The sequence below is a fragment of the Bos indicus x Bos taurus genome, chromosome 16, assembly GCF_003369695.1.
Source record: "Bos indicus x Bos taurus breed Angus x Brahman F1 hybrid chromosome 16, Bos_hybrid_MaternalHap_v2.0, whole genome shotgun sequence".
Classification (NCBI taxonomy): domain Eukaryota; kingdom Metazoa; phylum Chordata; class Mammalia; order Artiodactyla; family Bovidae; genus Bos; species Bos indicus x Bos taurus.
The window spans coordinates 30114004-30135305 of record NC_040091.1 but is presented as its reverse complement, the minus strand read 5'-3'; the positions used below and the strand labels follow the sequence as shown (position 1 = coordinate 30135305).

General features: G+C 38.5%; 1 protein-coding gene across 3 annotated transcripts in view; it reads left to right on the top strand.

Moving 5' to 3' along the window:
• The first annotated feature begins 28 nt into the window (after nt 1-28).
• The window catches only part of CNST (consortin, connexin sorting protein), a 99094-nt gene continuing 77820 nt past the window's right edge, over nt 29-21302 (top strand). The window contains exons 1-2 of one of the 3 annotated variants that reach the window (XM_027564665.1): nt 274-359; nt 20031-20211. The gene's annotated coding sequence lies outside the window, so the exon portion shown is untranslated. Of the gene's footprint in view, nt 360-20030; nt 20212-21302 lie in introns of all 3 variants that reach the window. The other 2 variants (XM_027564666.1, XM_027564664.1) reach the window with 2 other exon arrangements.

Here is a 21302-nt window from a genome sequence, read left to right as displayed (position 1 = left end):
GTCACTTCCGATTCCGTGCCGGCGCAGACGCCGGAGGACTGCGAGTGGACGGCCGGGGAGAGAGAAGGCCCGTCTAGGCGGTGTCTGAACTGGGACTCTATGGTCGTCTGCCCTCTGTGCCTCCTCTCTAGCCGTCCGCGCTCTATGCTCCGCGGTCCCTGGCCGCCGGCCGCCCTCCCGCCTGCCGGGAGGGGTGAGCACAAGGAGGCGGGGCGGGAAGGCGAGAGGTGTCTCCTCCACCCGACCGGCGGGAGACCTGAGCAACCTCTGTGACAGCTCGTCGGCCGCCATGTCAGCGAGCGGGGCTGGAAACAGATTCGGCGCCCGGCGGTAGCCCTCCTTGCGTCTCCTGTTCCTAGGTAAGGAGAGGAAGAGCGAGATGCAGGAGACCGGCCGGCTGGCGGCCGAGGGGAAAGCCATTGGGACCCCCCCCTCGTTCCTTCCCCGGCGCTGTCCTCCTCTGGCATCGCCGCCTCTGCCCTCCGGGCGCGGTGGAGCCCCGTTCCCTCACCTCCGCCCCTTCTCCGCTCCCCTGTTTTCCTCTTTTTCTCTCGCCGCCGTGGCCTCTCCCTGCGCCGCGCGCCCATTTCTCCCTCCCTAGGGCACTCGCGCCAGAGGTCCTCCGTCGCCCGGCTGCCCGCGGAGCCTGCGGCTTCCTCTGCGCTTCTGTTCCTTTTCATTCTGTTGCCCACAGTCTCCACCTCTGCGGGTGATTTGTATTTTCCTTCATACCTGTTCCCCCCCTCGCCTCACCACTTAGGCTGTCAAGAAGCTCCTAGTGCCTCCCATTCCTCCCTCCGGGCCAATATATACCTTTGTTTTATTTTTATTTGCGTGTTGTTAAAGGTGTAAAGTTAAGACTTAAAGAAGAAAAATGTAAAAGCTTAGCATTTCTTCCTAGGCTTGGAAACATAAAGGTCTTAGAATGCTTATGTTGTTGCTTTTGTAAACTTAGTCCAACACATCTTACTGTGGAATGCAATTTAAAAGAGAGATTCCAAAGACTCTAAAAATAGGATGCCCTAATGGAAAATTTGGCAGTCTTTTTAACCTCTTAGGCAGTGTTAGAAGCCTCAGTTCTTTGAGAGTGATTTCAGTGTTTAAGGATTATACTCAAGAGCTTTACCAGCATCACTCTTTGTACCAAGGCAGGAAGCTGCAGGCATTCAACTTCCTATTTTAAAATATGCACCATCCTTTCTGCATACTTTACTGGCCGCGTAATTGATCTTGGCATTTTAAATGCACAAGGAAAAGGTTTCTAAGGAATGTATCACTTAGCAAATAGAAGTCTGAGGGTTTACTCAGCTGGTAAATATCAAATGGAGAAGGAATTGGTGGCCAACTGTGATCTTTTCCAATTATAAATTTGTTAGGACAGCATAGAAAGTATCTTCTCAACTGTTGTGGAGCCCAGGGGACCCTTTGGTCTTAATTTTTGAAAATTCTTTTTAAAATGGGATTTTGCCATTGACAGTTCTCCAGAAGTTATTATTCTTGCACCCTCTGAATACCTGAGTGAACACCAGACCTGCCCCCCATCCTTTTACTCAGCTGTCCCCTCTCTCCTTATAAAAATATTTTTGTAGATTCAGAAATATGCAAGCTCTGGAGGTCTAAATATTGTTAAAATCAAAGCAGAAAGATGTGTTACAGTAAAAGAAGAAATAGTTCACTTAGAGAACTATGTGGTTCAATTTCTCACTTTTAAAATATACTTTTAAAAATTGTGGTAAAAATACTTTTCTTAAAATTTGGTTTCTTCATAATATTCAGCCCTGGAGAAAATGATGTCACTTTTAATTTTGCTTTTGAGTGGTGTTATTCTCTTCTGATTTTGGAGAAGAGAATTAGGTTATGATAAGTATCTCCCCTTTTATAGTGTTAATAGTGGTTTGTTTGAGGTTGTAGATGCTTAAACAACACAAGAGACAGAATATTACATATTTTATTTTTCTGAGGTCCCAGTTGCTAGAAATGAAAGAAATGTCCATTTTACTTTAAAGATGAACCTTATAATCAGCATTTATACCTACTTTATTAGAAAAACCTTGGTTGTTTATTCCCCATCTTATTTTCTTAAGAAGTATAGTTTTTGCATCTGGTACTATTTTTGCCTTTTTGAAAATATCTCTTTGGTGTCAGTCAAAGTGATTCCACTATTTTAAAGTTTTTTCTATTGTTACCTCAATTTAACTGATAAAGAAGCCAAAATACTTCTTTTCTTTTGACTTTTATGTTACTGTTGTGATTGGGAAATGCCAGGTGGTAAAAGTTTGTTGTCAGAATTAAGGCTGTGGATCTACAGTAGTACTGTCCACTAGAAATACAAGGCATTAGTACACGAGCAATTTAAAGGTTTTTAGTCACATTACCAAAAAAATAGGTAGGGTTAATTTCAACATGTTTTACTTAATCCTATATATATCATTTCAACAAGTGATCTGTTTTAAAAGGTAACAGTGAGATATTTTACATTCTTTCATACTGAGTCTGTGAAATTTCGTGTGTATTTTACATTTATGCTACATTTGAATTCTGATGCTACTGGTCTTAGCTTGTGGCTAAGACGTTCCTTATTGGCTAGCATGTTACCTATAAGATTTCTGTGTGATTCTTAAGATGTTTTCTTATCCTAAGAGTCTGGGGTAAATTCTGTGAGGCAAATTTAAAAATCCTTTTCCTGAAGTGCTACGATGTTCAAACTGAGATGATTCTAAGCAGGATGAAAGCCCTGGAGGGTCTCTTCCTCTTAGTGTTGACTGTGTTAATACTGAGGAGGATAAACAGGTTGCCCTGTGCTTGTTTAGTGAGGGTCATAAGATGTATAGAGTGCTCAGTCATTTCCTGGGGTGTCATTGTTGCAGTTATTTACATCTGCATGTCAACAGTGTGTCAAGGAACTGTATGAGTCTTTGTCTACTAAGTCTGTTGGCATTAAGTAGGGAGAACCTGAAGACATACAAGAAGTTTGAACTTTATGGTGAACAGGTAGAATTATCTGCTTTTGGAGACATGTTCTGAAGCAGTTTCAGGTATGGCTGAGTTTTTGTGTATGTGCTTCTCTATATGATGGTGTTATCAAAGGAAAGATAAAACCTTTTTAGCAAAAATTAGGAAGGAAGAGGGTATGTTTTTTGACTCCCAAACACTGGGAGTAGCAGCAAAACACAAATGTATATGGTGGTTTGGGTAAGCTATAAAAGAAATATGGCAGTTTTTAGAGAAAGCTCCTGACATATTGACTAGGAATGTGTTTTAACTTGTTTTTGCAACAGAGGTGGTGATTTACATGGAACGCCTCTTGTTCAGAGCTGTTAGGACTGAAAGATAGCCCTGTTGGAAGGGTAACTGCAGCTCACAGACTTCTGTGGGTTACTATGATCCTTCATTGTTCTTATCCTGATGTCTGTATTCTGTTAAACTTACCTAAATACTATTTTAGCCGAATGGTTTTACATTTACACTTAATGTCAAAATGTTCTTGAAGGATTAATTATATTCATTGTAATTTAATGTGAGAAACTTGCCTCCTCCACAACTTTTATGGTACCTGATCAGTAAACAAATTCCTTGTGTAAAATCTAGTCAGTATAGACCTAGCACAGTGTTGGCAGTGTGTGCAGTATTAAAGGATCAGGGACAGATTTGGGCAAGGGATAGTTACTGGTTCGGAGAAGGCAATGGCACCCCACTCCAGTACTCTTGCCTGGAAAATCCCATGGGCGGAGGAGCCTGGTGGGCTGCAGTCCATGGGGTCACTAAGAGTCGGACACGACTGAGTGACTTCGATTTCACTTTTCACTTTCATGCACTGGAGAAGGAAATGGCAACCCACTCCAGTACTCTTGCCTGGAGAATCCCAGGGACGGGGGAGCCTGGTGGGCTGCCGTCTATGGGATCGCACAGAGTCGGACACGACTGAAGGGACTTAGCAGCAGCAGTTACTGGTTGTTGCTTGTTTCATGAGAGGTGCATGCATGTTATGTAGGAAAATGTAGGATTTCATTTGTTTTTAAATATAGGTGGCTATCCGTTGCTACCATTTTAGTTGGATAAGAGGAAATACACTGTTTTGTTCCTACAAATTAGCCTTAGCTAATTTTCTTTAGTCAATTAAGGATGAATAATTGATAGTCTGGCAATTTGCTTTTTTTTTTTTCAGTTTTATTTTTGGCTGTGCTGGGTCTTCGTTGCTGCATGGGCTTTTCTCTAGACGCAGCAGGCTGGAGCTACTCTCTAGTTGTGGTGCATGGGCTTCGTTGCCCCATGGCATGTGATATCTTCCTGGATCAGGGACTGAACCTGTATCCCCTGCATTGGCAGGCAGATTCTTAACCACTGGACCACCAGCAGAGTCCTGAAAGTTTTTTAAAAAGCTCAATTTAAGTGGCCTCTACGAGGATTATATTTTTATTGAGAAGTTCTACATTCAATAATCTATGTCTCAGTACTCTTATGAGTGTGTTCTTTTGTTTAGGGCCTTGAAGATTCTTGTGAATATAGGCTTCTCTTTATTTATGGATCATTCCTTTGGGGGGAAATTATATTTCCTTTTAACCAAGGGATACTTTTTAAAAATGCATTTGAAATAACTTTTGGAATATTCTTTAATAAAAAGTAAAAAAAAAATCATATCTGAACAATCTTTAAAAAAAGCAATACATCATTAAAAAGTTCTGAATCTTATAATAGCTTGAGATTTCTTAAATTGTTTTGGTCACAGTTTTCAGATTCTGCTCTTTACCATATTTGGAGATGGAAACTTTTTGCCTTTATATGACCTCCTCCCTGCCATCTCTTAGGGCCTCCCCCCAGACCCCCACCCCGTTCATCATCATTAGCCACGTGGAGAGGAAAGGTAGTGTGTGTGTGTCAAAATACAGTTCAAGATTATTTTTCCCTTTGACTGTAGGACAAATTTTTTTTAAATGACAGATTTAGTTATTTTTATTAACATCGGAGCATTTGATATTTTAATTAACTGTACATAAGAGATTTTAAGGGTTTCCCTGGTACCTCAGATGGTAAAGAGTTTCCCTGCAGTGCAATCCCTGGGTTGGAAGATCCCCTGGAGAAGGAAATGGCAACCCACTCTAGTATTCTTGCCTGGAAATTCCCAAGAAGAGAGGAGGTTAGCAGTCTATAGTCGATGGAGTCGGGAAGAGTCGGACAGGACTGGGCAACTTCACAAGAGATTTTAGGAATTAACAGTATCTTGTGATTCAGTTCAGTCGCTCAATCGTGTCTGACTCTTTGTGACCCCATGGACTGCAGCACGCTAGGCTTCCCTGTCCATCCCCAACTCCCGGAGCTTGCTCAAACTCATGTCCATTGAGTCGATAGTGCCATCCAACCATCTAATCCTCTGTCATCCCCTTCTCCAGCCCTCCATCTTTCCCAGCATCGGGGTCTTTTCCAAGGAATCTGTTCTTTGCATCAGGTGGCCAAAGTATTGGAGTTTCAGCTTTGCATCAGTCCTTCCAGTGAATATTCAAGACTGATTGCCTTTGGGATGGACTGGTCTGATCTCCTAGCAGTCCAAGGGACTCTCAAGAGTCTTCTCCAACACATAGTTCAAAAGCATCAATTCTTTGGCACTCAGCATTTTTTTATAGTCCAACTCTCACATCCATCCATGACTATTGGAAAAACCATAGCTTTGACTAGATGGACCTTTGTTGGCAAAGTAATGTCTCTGCTTTTGAATATGCTATCTAGGTTGGTCATAACTTTTCTTCCAAGGAGCAAGCATCTTTTAATTTCATGGCTGCAGTCACCATCTGCAGTGATTTGGGAGCCCAAAAAGATAGAGTCTGTCACTGTTTTCCCATCTATTTGCCATGAAGTGATGGGACCAGATGCCATGATCTTAGTTTTCTGAATGTTGGAGCCTCATCAAGAGGCTCTTTAGTTCTTTGCTTTCTGCCATAAGGGTGTGTCATCTGCAAATCTGAGATTGATATCTCTCCTGGCAACTTTGATTCCAGCTTGTGCTTCATCCAGCCCAGCATTTTGCATGATGTACTCTGTGTATAAGTTAAATAATCAGAGTGACAATATACAGCCTTGACATACTCCTTTCCAGATTTGGAACCAGTCTGTTGTTCCATGTCCAGTTCTAACTGTTGCTTCTTGACCTGCATACAGATTTCTCAGGAGGCAGGTAAGGTGGTCTGGTATTCCCATTTCTTGAAGAATTTCCAGTTTGTTATGATCCACACAGTCAAAGGCTTTGGCGTAGTCAGTAAAGCAGAAGTAGTTATTTTTCTGGAACTCTCTTGCTTTTTTGTAATTGCCGTAGCTATTAAATCCTCTTATAAGAATACTGATTTTTTTAGAAAACTACTACCTGAATAAATAATTAAATTTTTTCCTATGTTTGCTACATCTTGAAAACCCAGTGAAATAGATGGCTATGGTTTTGTAATTTGAATGAAGGCAAACAACCATTTTGAAGAGCCTTTTATGTTATAGATTTTTAGGTAAATAGTTTCCTTAAAAGATGTGAACTTTATAATAACATAAAGAATGCTGTTGTTCCTGGATACTGGAGAGCATACCACTTGTATTTTTAATTTATGCATGCATTGTTTTTCTTGTTCACTGTTTCTCTCTTCTGCAGATATTAACACTGTACAGATAAATCTTAAAAGTAATTATTAAATGAACTGAAACATCTTCCTTTAAGATTTTTCAGCAAGGATTTATTTTTGTGAATTTGCATTTTATTTATTGAATCCTCATGGAGTTTTTTTTTTCCCTCTTATGAAGCACCGAAGATTAGATTTTTGTTTTTTCCACTGTGGGGATGAAAAGGTTTTCTTAAGTCAGGTCTCAGAAGGATTCATAGCAAGTAACAGACTTGATTTCCTCCCTCATGTTCAACCCAAATTAAAAGAGGGATGGAATTTTGTAGAAACTATGCTGATTAGAAAATTGCAAAGTTTAGTTTCCTGAGGAAAAGACTTTGTATCCATTTGTGACTTCTTAATCCAAAATCAGTCATTAAGCTTTATTTTCTTCAACAGTTTACAAAGTAATCACTAGGTTCCTTTTGCTTCAATAGTTAAAAAAAAATTGTTCTGGAGTTCTTTGTTATTCCAATTAGAGTTTATACCTATAGCATTGCATCAGCACTGTAAAGAGCCAAAATGAGAAGCAATGTCGTGTGACTTCTTTGATCATATAATTAAATGTTTTGTAAGATGAAATGGTTTGTCTTATTAGTCTTACAGTTGAATCCTAGTTTAAAATTGACCTAATAGGTCTTATGTCAACCAAAGTTCATATTTTTGCTAGCCAGATAAAGATCTATTTCAAATTAACCTAAAGTAAACTATTTAATTCAGGAGATAATTTTTTATTATATCAGGTACCCTCTTGGTTAATTATAATTTTGTGGATTTTGATGCCTACAGCCTTTTTGTCCTCTTTCAGCTGTTTACCTGGGGAAAACCTAGGGATTCCCTAGTAAATCATGACAGGTCTTTGATGCTTGAGAGTATGGCTTACCTTCCCTGACAGCCTCCAAGAGTAAATGTGTGTGTGCAGAAACTTATGAGCAAAAATTCTGCTTCAGAAACACTTACCTACAGTGATGAAACAGATATTCTAAGACTGTCTTAAAATGACAGTTTCCATGTACTTGTATAAAACTTTGCATAAAACTGTATATTTTGCTGGAGAGTTTTCATTTTGTTCCAGTGCTTCGGAGTATGTAAAAAAATGTCCAGAATAATATCTCCTCTAGTTTATTCTGCCTAGCTTCACCTTTTGGTTTTCTCCTATTCTGTCTTCCATGTAAAGTTCAAAAGTCAGAATAGGTCATGGTTTAGTATAACGTTGGCGGTGGGGGTGGGGGTGGGGGGGTGGTAGGAGTACAACAAATTTTACTCCTTTCTTTTTTCCTCTCTTTCTTCTCTATTACAGAAGTAGTTGTGCTCCATAGAGGGGAAGGGGGAAGGAAGCTAAATTTTAATTTAAGGAAAACATGGCTTTTCAAAAAATTAGTGTTTTTTCCTGTAATGAAAGTTGAACAGAAGCTTTAATTTAGCAGTCAGAATCCATTGACCTCTCTTGTCCTACCTTTGATGTCTGGTGGACTTGCCAGGAAGAAACTTTGGGTACAAGTGTTAGCAATACTGCTTGGGAAACGAGTTCTTGGGGCAAGGAATAGTGAGTGACTTTATTCAGAAAGCCAACAGACTGAGAAGGTGATGAACTAGTTTCCCAAAGAACCATTCCTCCAGTTAGAGGTCAGGCTTCTTTTTACCGAAAGGAGTGTGCCTGTGGTTGGTCTCTGGGAACTTTTCAGTATGGAAATCCTTTGTTCTTGCAGCTTTCCAGGTAGCCAGTCACAGTGTTCCTATAAACCTCCAGCCAGACAGATGTTATTTTTTATCCCTATGTGAATAGGAAAGTGTTTTTACCTTTAGAGATCAGAGTCTTGAGATTAGGCTATCCTGTATGTTTTAGGCTATTGGCAACATTGTAAACTTCTGGCAAAAACAATAGAATACAAAAAGTTAAAGAAGAAGAAATAGATCCAATAGGATGTCAGATTTGTTCTTCTCTATTACACAGGGAAACTTTGCACTAATATGAGACAGTGCTAGAAATATATACACATATATATTGTATTTATTATATATATAATTTATTTGGCTGTGCCATGCAGCTTGTGGGATCTTAGTTCCCCAATCAAGGATTGAACCTGGGCCCTCAGTAGTTAAACCACTCAGGCCTAACTAACTGGTGGACTGCCAAGGAATTCCTGCTAGCATAAATATAATAGTGTCTCTTTTGTCATATGTGTTCCTTTAGGGAATATTCTCCACTGAAATAAAATACCTTGGGGAAAAATCATATTCTATCAGCAGTCTTTCAAAGCATTGCAAGTTATCTTCCTCTGAGACAGGTTTTTTCTGTACTGGTTTTTTTTTATTCGTTTCTAAGAATTTCTTACCTAGAATAAGCTGCCTTACTCTGGAATTTTTTTTTTCCCCAAACCTCCATCAAAATATTTCTCTTGAATGGCTGACAGTGAGAAGGCATATTCACTTTTGCACCTATCTCCGTTCTTGCCTTCCTAGTAACTTTTGGTACGCTGGAGATATAAATTAGCATGTCACCGTTGTGTCACATCACGGTAAGAATTAATATCATTAATGTTTATTTAGATATTTTATTATAGGAGAGGAAAACAGTATCTACCTATTTGACATGGATAAAATACAATCTCTGAAAACAGTCAGAGTTTTTTAACCTTGGGTCCAAGAACAGGCTTCAAGGGGTCTGTGAGCTACCTGAAATAACTCTCAAAACTTAGTGGTAGTATATGTGCATTTTTTTTTTATGTGTATTTTTCTGAGGAGACATTTTTTGTCAGATTCTTCAAAGGGTCCATGACCCAGAATAGGATAAGACTCACAGAATTAATTTGAGCTTGGTTATAAATTGCTAATCCTTATAAGCAGCTATAGTTTTATAAACATTCCTATATATATGCTTTATTTTTTTGGTAATATTTTATTTATGACAAAAATAATTTAATAAATTATTTTATAAGAAAAGGCACAGTGATTCATTTTTAAGAAACAAATCTTCCTCAAATATCTTACCTTTTATTTTGAATGCCTTTACACAGTTCTGTCGTTACTTTGTTTGTTTTTAAAATTTGTTTACCACCTGTGCATTTTACAGAAAGATGATTAATTCTTAGTGGTTGAATTTTTCCTGGCAGTTCAAAGAGTTGTTCATAAACTCAGAATCAGGATAAAGGAAAGCTGCATTTTATGAGGCTCCCCTACCCAGTGAGAGGAATGCATTCACAGATAGGTTGATTATATACGCATGCTCCTGAGGAAGTAGAAAAAAGTAAGAAACTGGGTACAAGTAGAAAGATTACCCTTGAACAGCAGATAGAAACATTGTACTACTGAGATAAGAAGGGGAAATAACTGATTACCAACTGACATCTGGTAACTTCTGTTTACCTGTGGCCCAGTTGAGACTGCTGAGCTAGGAATAGGAAGAGGACTGGAGGCCAGTGGTGAAGGTTAGTGTCGCTCTGGGAATGTGGTTCTGGGACTAATTGGGGAAGAATGTCAGGCCAGCATTGAGGCTGCACCTGATGTTGGAAGGATACTGCTTTTATAGTTTCCAATCTGCATAGTTATGATTTTCTTTAGCGCCTGGGTATAAGAGCAGAGAAGGTGGTCAGGTTGATCAGGCCTGGGGTTTATAGGGTCAGTGCAGTAGATGCATAAGATAACAAAGGAAGTAGCTAGAGATGATACATGAATTCAGTGCTTGAAAAGAAAGAATGCCAGGAGTCTGACTAATGTTTAAAAAAAAAAAGAAAGAAAATGCAGGAGTCTGGAGTTTTCACTTTGTTTTTTAATAATTTAATTTTGTTCTTTTTTTTCTTTTCGTTTTGTCCATGATGCATTACTTGTGGGATCTCAGTTCCCCAAGTAGGGACTGAACCCAGGCCTTGGCAGTGAAAGCCTAGAATCCTAATCACTTGGCCACAAAGGAACTCCTGAGTCTGGAGTTCTTGATATGGTTGAACTGGGTAATGGTAGTGAGGTAATGACAGTAAAGATTGAAGTTAGAAAGAATAGGAATTTAGAACCAGACAATGGGATATTGGTAGTTGGAGATAGGCAGACTCACCTGAGATGAATACAGTGTTTTGATATGCAGTAAAATCTAAGACTAGGGTGACAGTTGCTAAATTGACCAGACAATAATGTCGTTATAGATTTTTGAGACACAAAGATACATGCATTCCATAAATCTGTTAAGTCACTGTTTTTCCTATGTAGAACACAAAGATAGTGTATTCTTTTTTAAAATTTTATTAGTATTTTTAAATTAATTTTTATTGGAGTATCATTGCTTTTCAAACGTAGTGTTTTCTGAACAGTAATCTGCCTCTGGCTTATGAGAGAAAACCTTAATTAAAAGTAAACATATCAGCCTAAACTCATTTTGAAATTTCATAACTTCTGAAATGATAAAATTAATAAATTTTTACCTTTTGTTCAAAAGGGGACTAGAGAGTAAACTGGAGAGCTCCTAGCTTAGGTTTATAATTTTAAAATACTGTTAAAATGGTTTTGTTCTTTATTCTAGTTGAATTGATAGGTTGATTTTAATCTGATATCCATTTGAACCTGCACATTAAAATGTCCATATATGCTGTGGTGAATAGTTTTGAAATATGGTAGCTCATCAATGACCTTGAACCTAGCATTAGTTCCTATTAGTTCATTGGCTAATGTTTGAGCTCATAGGTCCCAGGTGTTCTTGGAAGGACTGATGTTGAAGCTGAAACTCCAATACTTTGGCCACCTGATGCGAAGAGCTGACTCATTAGAAAAGACCCTGATGCTGGGAAAGATGGAGGGCAGGAGGAGAAGGGGACGACAGAGGATGAGATGGTTGGATGGCATCACCGACTCAATGGACATGGGTTTGGGTAAACTCTGGGAGTTGGTGATGGACAGGGAGGCCTGGCGACCTGCTGTTATGGGGTCGCAAAGAGTGGGACACGACTGAGCAAATGAACTGAACTGAGCCCATAGGTGATCAGAATTATACTAAGTACTGTGTGAAATGCAATAAAAATGAGCCCTTTCACCAAAACGTTTGATGAAAAATACAAATCTCAAATATATACAGGTAATTTTTTAAGAAAAGGAAGGAAATTTACATGAAAACCTTTTTTGGTTTTGTCTAACTTATAGTTAATTTACTAAGTATTTTGTAGAATTTATTTCTTCATTTTTCCAGAATTTGAAATGCAACCTTTTTGACCTAGGGTTTGGTAAACATAATAGGGAAGAGTTATGTAACAGTTTAGATGAATTCATTTCTAAGATCTGTAGTGTTCCGTCCGCCATAGAGGTTTCTACTTTGTGCCCTTGAGAACTGGCCTTGTAGCAACTCCTGTTTCTGTAGGTTATTGGCAAATATACCCAGTGATTATTTGCTGCTCTAAAATAGGGTCTTAAAGCAATGAGAGTCCTTTGAGATAGTGGATAAAAGCAGTTTCCAAAAGAAAAAAAAAACACATTTATTACATGATATAATGCATTTTAAAGTGACTGTCTTTCTCAATGTTAAGTACACAGAGCACTTAATAAATTGGCTGTTTTTAATTTGCTAAACTTTGTGATAACCTTGTATTTATTTGGATTATTTGTAAAGAGGTGAACAGTATTAATATATGGATTCACTGTGTAGCATTCTTAGGAGTTATTAAAAAATGTTGTGTCTTTGATTCAGTGCTTTAACGTTTTTCTTGAATAGAAAAAATATTGTGTGTTAGAAATACAGAAAGTAACACAGAAAACAAATACAGCAAAATACAGAAAAGTATAAAAAAAAAATTGTACTCCCATCAGCCAACAGCAAGAACTGTGAACATTTCTATATATGTACTTTCAGTGTCCCTGGAGTGTGTGTAGGCATAATTGAAATCATATTTATGATTTTAAGTTACATTTATTATAGATTCACAATGTGCACATTTTGTGGTGTTGTAACATCTAAGGTATAAGCTAATTTATTTAATCATTCCCCTGAAAGTGAAAGTCGTTCAGTCGTGTCTGACTCTTTGTGACTTACAGTCTATGGAATTCTTTAGGCCATAATACTGGAGTGGGTAGCCTTTCCATTCTCCAGGGGATCTTCCCAACCCAGGAATCAAACCCAGGTCTCCCACATTGCAGTTAGATTCTTTACCAGCTGAGCCACAAGGGAAGCCCAAGAATACTGGGGTGGGTAGCCTATACCTTCTCCAGAGGATCTTCCCGACCCAGGAATCAAACCTGGGTCTCCTGCATTGCAGGTGGATTCTTTGCCAACTGAGCTATCAGGAACATGTTATGAAATTGTTTTCTGATAAATTGTACCAGTTTATATTTGAACTGAACAGCATGTGACGATGCCTATATTTCAGTAGAAAATTGTTGTTGTTTATTCACTAATCATGTCTGACTCTTCTGCAACCCCATGGACTGTAGCCGTCCAGGAGCCTCAGGCTCTCAGAGAAGCCTGGCAGGCTACAGTCCCTGGGGTTTCAAACGTGTCAGACCTGACTTCGCAACTAAACAACAACAACAGAGGGCAGTGTGAGTTGAAAAGGCAACTTCAGTAGGCCTCCAGCTACTTCTTAGACTTTTCCCATCCACCCAACCTATCACACTCATTTTTCTCTAACAACTCCTAGTCTTTGTACTGTAGTGCCTGTCCTGTCTCGCCTCTCTTTATTGTCCATCTGTCTAATTTTTCCTTCTTAATCTTTGTTTCAATCTTTTCTCCTCTGTCTTTTCCTGTATGGGAGGCCTACCCAGCCAGAACAACAGAGCAGAGCAGTCTATTTTCTGCTGGCAGGGTCACTCAAGAGAGAAAGGTGGCTGAGACAGTTAAGCTTAGGTATTACCAAATTTACCAAACTGATAAATCAGTTTACCTCCCCAGAGATGAATCCAAAGGAAGACATCAGGGGTGAGGGAAGTTTCTTCATAACTCTCAGTATTTATAGTAACCTTGCCACATTCTTAGTGATTAAAAAACATATATTAGCATATGTTCAATGCCTTAAAAAATTTTTTTTCTGAGAACATGAATAATACAACTTACAGCTCAGTAAATAATAACACACTTAAAAATTGGGTAGAGGATGTGAATAGACATTTCTCCAAAGACACAAATGACCAATAAATACATGGAAAGATGCTCAACATCATTAGCCGTCAGGGAAATGCAAACCAAAACTATGTATACTACTTCATATCTGTAGATAAAGAAATTGTAGCCTTGTATGTTGCTGGTAAGAGTGTAAAATGGTACGCCCTCTGTGGAAAAAATAGGATGCCTTCTCAGTAACTTAAACATCAAATTAGCATATGACTCATAATTCCATTCCTAGGTACACATTGAAAAGAACTGAAAACAGATGTTAAAAAACAACCCGAAAGCTTATATAGGAATGTTTGTAGCAACATTATCCATAATAGCCAGATAGTAGACACAACCCAAATATCCATCAACTGATGAATAGATAAAGTGGTAAACCAATATAATGGAATGTTATTTGGCAATAAAAGAAATGCAGTATTGATAATATGCTACAACATGGATATGCCTTGAAAATATTATGCTAAGTGAAAGATGATAGTTATGAAAACCACATATTATATGACTCTCTTGATATGAAATATTCAGAATGGATTGATCATAGAGAAAGAAAGTAGACCAGTGGTTGCCTAGAGCTGGCTGGGTGAGCTGAGAGAATGGGAAGTGACTACTAATGGGTACGTGGGTATTGGGGAGCAAGGAGGTTCTTTTTGGAATGATGAAAGTGTTCCAAAATTTATTGTGACATATGTGCACAACTTTGTGACTATACTGAAAACGGTTGACTTACACATTTTAAATGTGTAAATTCTGTGGTATGTGAGTGATATCTCAATAAAGCTATCATTTAAAAGCTCAGTTGGAAAAAAAATGCATGTTTATCATAGAGAATGTATAAAACATAGAGAAGTACAAAAAGAAAAAAACTGTTAGAATTTAAAAATTTTCCTGTTTTCATTTTTATGATAAGATAAAAGCAAATGCTGCTGCTGCTGCTGCTGCTGCTGCTGCTGCTAAGTCGATTCAGTTGTGTCCAACTCTTTGCGACCCCATAGATGGGAGCCCACCGAGCTCCTCTGTCCCTGGGATTCTCCAGGCAAGAATACTGGAGTGGGTTGCCATTTCCTTCTCCCAAAAGAAAATAGCATAAGCTTATTCAAGATCATCATGAACACTGCCATAAAACAACTTTCTGCTATGGGATTTCAGTGCTCAAATTTCTTTTTATAATCACCTGGTAAAATTAATAAGTTACGTCTTTGGAGCAACATTATAGCATGTTGTAAAAACAAAGGTTTCTCAGTAGAGAAAACTGGTGGGAAAGCTGAGTCTTAAGGTGCTCATGGTAAATAGATATGCTGAACTCGAAGGAACCTGTGTTATCACAGTGAATACCAAATTCAGGTTATGAATAAACATTTAATTTTTGCAGAGCAGCATCATACATCATATTAAATTAATGTTAATGTTAATATTATTGGTGTTTTTATTGCTTGTATTAATTTTAAATTTTGTTTTGGTTTAATAATTGTATTGGAGTTATAAACACATAATTCTGTTTTTACATCTTTTAATTTTAAGTAAAAATAATTTGTCAGTTCATAAGGACTATCATAATTATTTCTTTTAATAGCCATTCAAGAGGAATAATGGCATAAATAGTTAGAATTAAAAGGGCCCATGATTTTATTGCTGAAGAAATTAAGGCTCAGAGGGGTTTCTTGTTCAGGCTTTTCAAACAAGTTTAGGGCTTGGTTAGAATTCAGATTTCAGTATTTGTAGCCTAATTTTTTTTCTCATATGCTTTTATCACTTTTTTCTTTTGACTTATTCTCAATTATTATTGCCTTCTCTTGTGATTTCTTTCTTTCATACATGCTTTGTCACCTCAAATAGAACACTTTTGGACACAATTACACCTCAGTTCTTTTTGTCCTATGCTCCTCTTCACCCCGCCCCACCCTGCTCCACCCGCAGTGTACACTGCACTGAGCCTGGTGTTAGATACTTAGTTGGCTCTCGGTAGATGTTAATAAAGGGTTTTAACTTTGCCTTCTGGGAGCCATGGAAACTTGGCCTTCAAAATTCAAGCTTGGGCCAGAGTGCAAACCTTTGGAAGTCTTGTTCTAATATGGAGCAAATAAAATAACACTTTTTCCATAAAATATTGATTTTGGGTTTTGTTTTTTTTCTCTGGTCACACTGAACCAGCCCTCTCAGCAATGAGAGCGAGGAGTCCTAACCAGTGGCCACCAGGGAATTCTCTTAATTCAATTCTTAGCTTTTTAGAAGGTATCCTACCCTCTGTTGTTGATGGATCATTGCAAAGTTGTAGGTTTTTTAAAATATTGCTAAGTTGGACATCTTCCTTTTAGTAACTAAAAGAACATGTACTAAAATGATTCAGGTGCAAATGTTTTTGTGGTTAAAACATCTTCACAATTGGCAATTCTTATGAAATAAAAATGTAAACAGTAATCCTCTGGCACTATTATTATGACTTTGTTGTCCCCCCCTTCCCCCACCCCATAGCCTCTTCCCTCTCCTGCTTTTACCTCCTTATTCTAATTCTCTTTCTAGACCTTCTGACCATTCTTCTGGGTCTGACTTTGAACTAACTTTGGGCCAAGGAAACTCAGTAGTAGTCAGGGTGATATCCTGTAATTCATCCAATATTTTATACCCATCATTCAAATTCTCAAACTATATTGCCACTTTCACTTGGACCTCTGAGATTACTCTATGATATTAGCCTTTTACTTTTAAATTTTCAGGAGATCCCTATTAGTAAAATAATATATTTTCTTAATTTCAGCAAGAGTGGTCATAATTTTTATTGGAACCAGTTTTATTCCATTTATTTCTTAGGTTTCATTTTGTCTTTTAAATGAGCATGGAAATGTCTTTTATGTTTTTCTTTAGTGGAGAAATCCAGTCAAGAATGTGAGAAGATGAAACTTTCAAGTAAAATTGTTGTTGAAAAAAAAGGAAATTCTAGATTAAAATAAATTTGACCTTGGTCTGGTTCCATTTGTCTTATCTCTATATTTGAAAGGAACTTAAAACAATTCTTCTGTATGTTCTTTGAATAGTTAAACCTTATCCTTTAATTTACGTAGCATAAAATGAAGGATTTGTAATTACAGACTCAAAATTTTCTGGATCAGAAAATAGAGTGGGCCCATTTAATTGAATCTTTGCTTTTTGTTCTAATTCATGCTTCTTTTTTTTTTTTCAGATTTGCTGAATTGCCCTTATATTTAATCTTTCAATGACAAAAGTGCTCTTTTAGAGTTTCCCTTCTATTTCTGTTTCCTACCAGATAATATTTGTGGGGTCTTTTTTGTTAAATAAAGTTTAAATATTGAGTGATGTAACCATTTTTTCTAAGTTTATTTCCTTAGGTAAGAGGTAGTAAAAAAGAGATGTTGGTGTTCTAGTTCAATTGAACAATCATTATTTAGCACCTGTTAATGTGCCTTGGGCTTTGCTATGTTAAGTGTTGCAAAAGAAGTAATACATTCTCTTACTTCAGGCACTTGGATTCTACCTTGGGAAATAATATACTTGCATTGGCATAGCTTGTGAAAAAGCCCTAAAGCAATAAGTAAGCAAATTTGAGGCAGCACCCACTAGATGGGGGTCCCCAACCCTATTAGGAATCAGGCCATACAGCAGGAGGTGAGTGGGTGAGTAAAAAGCTTCATCTGTATTTACAGCCACATCCCATCGCCCACGTTACTGTCTGAGCTCCACCTCCTGTAATTAGATTCTCATAGGAATGAGAACCCTACTGTGAATATGCATGTGAGGGATCTAGGTTGTGAACTCCTTATGAGAATCTAATGCCTGATGATCTGAAGTGGAGCTGAGGCAGTGATGCTAGTGCTGGGAAGTGACTGCAGATACAGATTCATTAGCAAAGAGGTTAACGGCAGAGACCATAATAATCAATTGTTTGCAGGCCCATCAAAATTCTGTCAATGAGTTAGTGGCAAGTGACAATTAAGCCACATCTGGTAGCAGGCTCTAAGTCAGAATCCAACGCTTATTTCAGTCCATGTATGGTCCACCCTTTATTTTATATACCACTTCCATCCATTTCTTTTTCCCACACTGCACACATGTCTCACACAGTTTTGGGAAGCCTGCAATATAACCTTCACCAAAATGAGTGAAAAACAAATGTTGCTGGAGAGCTTCTTTGAAAAGGGGGAAAGACCCAATGATGAGACAGCAGAAGACTCTAAGACTGCCAACAAAAAGAAAGCTGCATTTTAAAGAAAATACCAAGAGTCCTACTTAAGTTATGGGTTCATTGCAACAAGTGATTCACATTCTCCAAGCCTGCTTTTTATAATACGTGGCGACTGACTATCAATGAAGTCATGAAACCTTCACAACTGCTTTGCCACATGGAGACGAAGCACCCTGCATTACAGGACAAGCCTTTGGAGATTTTCCAAAGGAAAAAGTGTGAACATGAAGAACAGAAGCAATTATTGAAGGCCACCACTTCATCAAACGTGTCTGCACTAAGAGCATCGTTCTTAGTGGCTAACTGCGTTACTGAAGCCAAGAAACCCTTTCCTGTTGGTGAAGAGTTGATCCTGCTTGCTGCTTAGGACATTTGTCATGAACTTTTAGAAGAAACTGCAGCTCACAAGACGGCACGTGTTCTTCCTTTGGCTGGCACCATAACTAGACAAACTGATGAAATAGCAGAGGATGTTGAGTCATAATTATCAGAGGATTAATGAGTCACTGTGGTACACAATCCAGGTTGACAACAAGGCAACAATGCTTGTTTTTGTGCATATATTTTTCAGGAGGATGTACGTGAGGATATGTTACATAAACCTTTGTTGCCAGCCAACACCACAGCTGCAGAACTATTCAAGTCTTTGAATGATTACATATCAGGAAATTGTTGATACATGGAATTGGTCATTCCATGTCAGTATATACAGACAGAGCTACTGCCATGACTAAAACTTTCTGGTTATACTACTCAGGTAACCAAGAGGTTGCTTCTGAATGTGATCCTATGCACTGTGTCATCCATGCAGAAATGCTGGTTAGCTGAAAAATGTCACCTGAACATAACAACGTTTTGCAGGGTGTGAATAAAATGATTACATTTAAGTACATGCCCTTAATTCACGTCTGTTAGCACAGCTCAGTGAGATGGACACAAGAGCACACACGTCTTCTCTTACACACAAAAGTGAGGTGTCTTTATAAAGGAAGATCACTGGCCAGAGGTTTTGAGTTACAAGAGCTACTCCAGAGATTTCTTTTAGAACAGTCACCACTGGCAGTATATTTCAGTGACACAGAATGGGTGGCAAAACTTGATTACTTGTGTGACATAGTCAGCCTGCTCAAAGAACTCACTCTGTCACTCCAGGGGAGAACGACAGCTGTGTTCAAGTCAGCAGATACAGTGGCTGCATTCAAAGCCAGACTGGAATTATGGGAGCGATGAGTGAACAATTGGAATTTTTGATGTTTTGAACATTTAAAGAGATTTTGAAAGAGACTGAGCCAGGGCCTTCTTTCTCCCAACTGGATGTATTATCACCTGTCTTAGCTTTCAAAAGAGTTTGAGCATTACTCCCCTACCACGAAAGACCCCTGGGCTGGAAAGGAATGGATGCCAGGTGAATCAGTTTTGTCCATTGTAGAAGAGGATCAGCTGCTTGAGATCGCAAATGTGGTGGCCTTAAAAGTAGGTTTAAGTTACCTTCAAATCTTCACATGTTCTAGATCAAAGTCAAGGCAGAATATCCTGAGATTTCCACAAAAGCCCTGAAAAGCCTGCTTATATTTCTACCATCCTGTTTGTGTGAAGCAGAGTTTTCTGCAGGGACAGCAACCAAAACAAAATCACAGAGTAGACTGGACATAAGCAACACAGTTCAGGTGTCACTGTCTCCCATCAGCCCCAGGTGGGACCGTCTAGTTGCAGGAAAACAAGCTCAGGGCTCCCACTGATTCGTATTGTGGTGAGTTGTATGATCATTTCATGATGTATCACAATGTAATAATAGAAATTCAGTGCACAGTAAATGTACTTGATTCATCCTGAAACCAACCCCCTCACCCCCACCCGTAGAAAAATTATCTTCCATGAAACCAGTCCCTGATGCCTAAAAGGCTACACTAGATCTTTTAATAAATACAGTGTTTACTTCGTTTAAAAAAAAAAAAAGGTCTTTGTAAATGTTTTAGCATAGATCCAGTGTAAGCTGTCTCCATCTATGACTGGATTTCTCTAAGGACAAAGAATAAATTTGTATTATATGTATTTTAAGTTATGTTAGAGTTTCTTTTCCTCCTCCTCCTAATTTGTCCCAGCTTTTCCTCTTCAACAGCTTAGCTCAGATTCTACCTTGTGTGTCGTCACCAGAGGCAGCACAGACTCTGGACAGCTGTTTGACCTGATAAGTACTTATCAGTGCTTTGGCTTGCTCACGCATAAAATAGAGGTGCTAATAATAACTACCTAAGAAGATTGTTGTGAAGCTAAATGAATCAGTATATACAGGGCACAGAGTAAGTACCGTATGAATATTTGCTTTTATTCTCACACTCTGTTGTTATGGTTATTCCTCACAATAAGTGTAATCATTTTGTGAAGGCATGTATTTGAACCTAAATACTTTTTGGAATTTTATGTTTTTTTAAATTATGCTTCATAACATCTGTTTTAACATACAAATAGTTCCCACCTCAATTTTTGGAGTCAGTTGATGGGAAGAATTGGGGGCAGGAGGAGAAGGGGACGACAGAGGATGAGATGGTTGGATGGCATCACCGACTTGATGGACATGAGTTTGAGTGAACTCCAGGAGGTGGTGATGGACAGGGAGGCCTGGCATGCTGCAGTTCATGGGGTCGCAAAGAGTCAGACATGACTGAGTGACTGAACTGAACTGATGTTATCAGGAAATGTCCACTTATCATCCTATGAATTTACAGATCCCTGGTTAACTTTTTTCCCCTTGTTTTCTCTTTTTCTGTTAAGTATTTATTCATTATGTCTGACTATGTACGTTATACACCTGTGCTCTCCACTAGCCTATAAGTTCTTCTCAAGGAAGTATTCTGTCTCTATAATGAGGACAAATGTAACAATTATTCATCACAATATCATGCATCTTGCTATCATTAGAATTTCATAATTAGTCCATCAAACATTTTAATGTTGTGATTCAAGTATAAATCATAGCTGGAAGTGCCATCCAACATTATTTCTACTCAGTAGTTTGGATGATATCCTGTAATCTACCCACTGTTTCATACTTGGGCTTCCCTGGTAGCTCAGTTGGTAAAGAATCTGCCTGCAATGTGGGAGACCTGGATTTGATCCCTGGGTTGGGAAGATCCGCTGGAGGAGGGCATGGCAACCCACTCCAGTATTCTTGCCTGGAGAATCCCCATGGACAGAGGAGCCTGGCGGGCTGCAATCCATGGGGTCACAAAGAGTCGCACACAACTGAGCGACTAAGCACATTAAAAATCTGCTAAATACTTACTTGTTCTCAGGATTCCCAATACCAAGCTTACACACTGAAGGAGAATGTTCATTCAACAGACAATTCTTGAGTGGTTTCTTTGCATCTAGCACTAGCCTAGGCACTAGA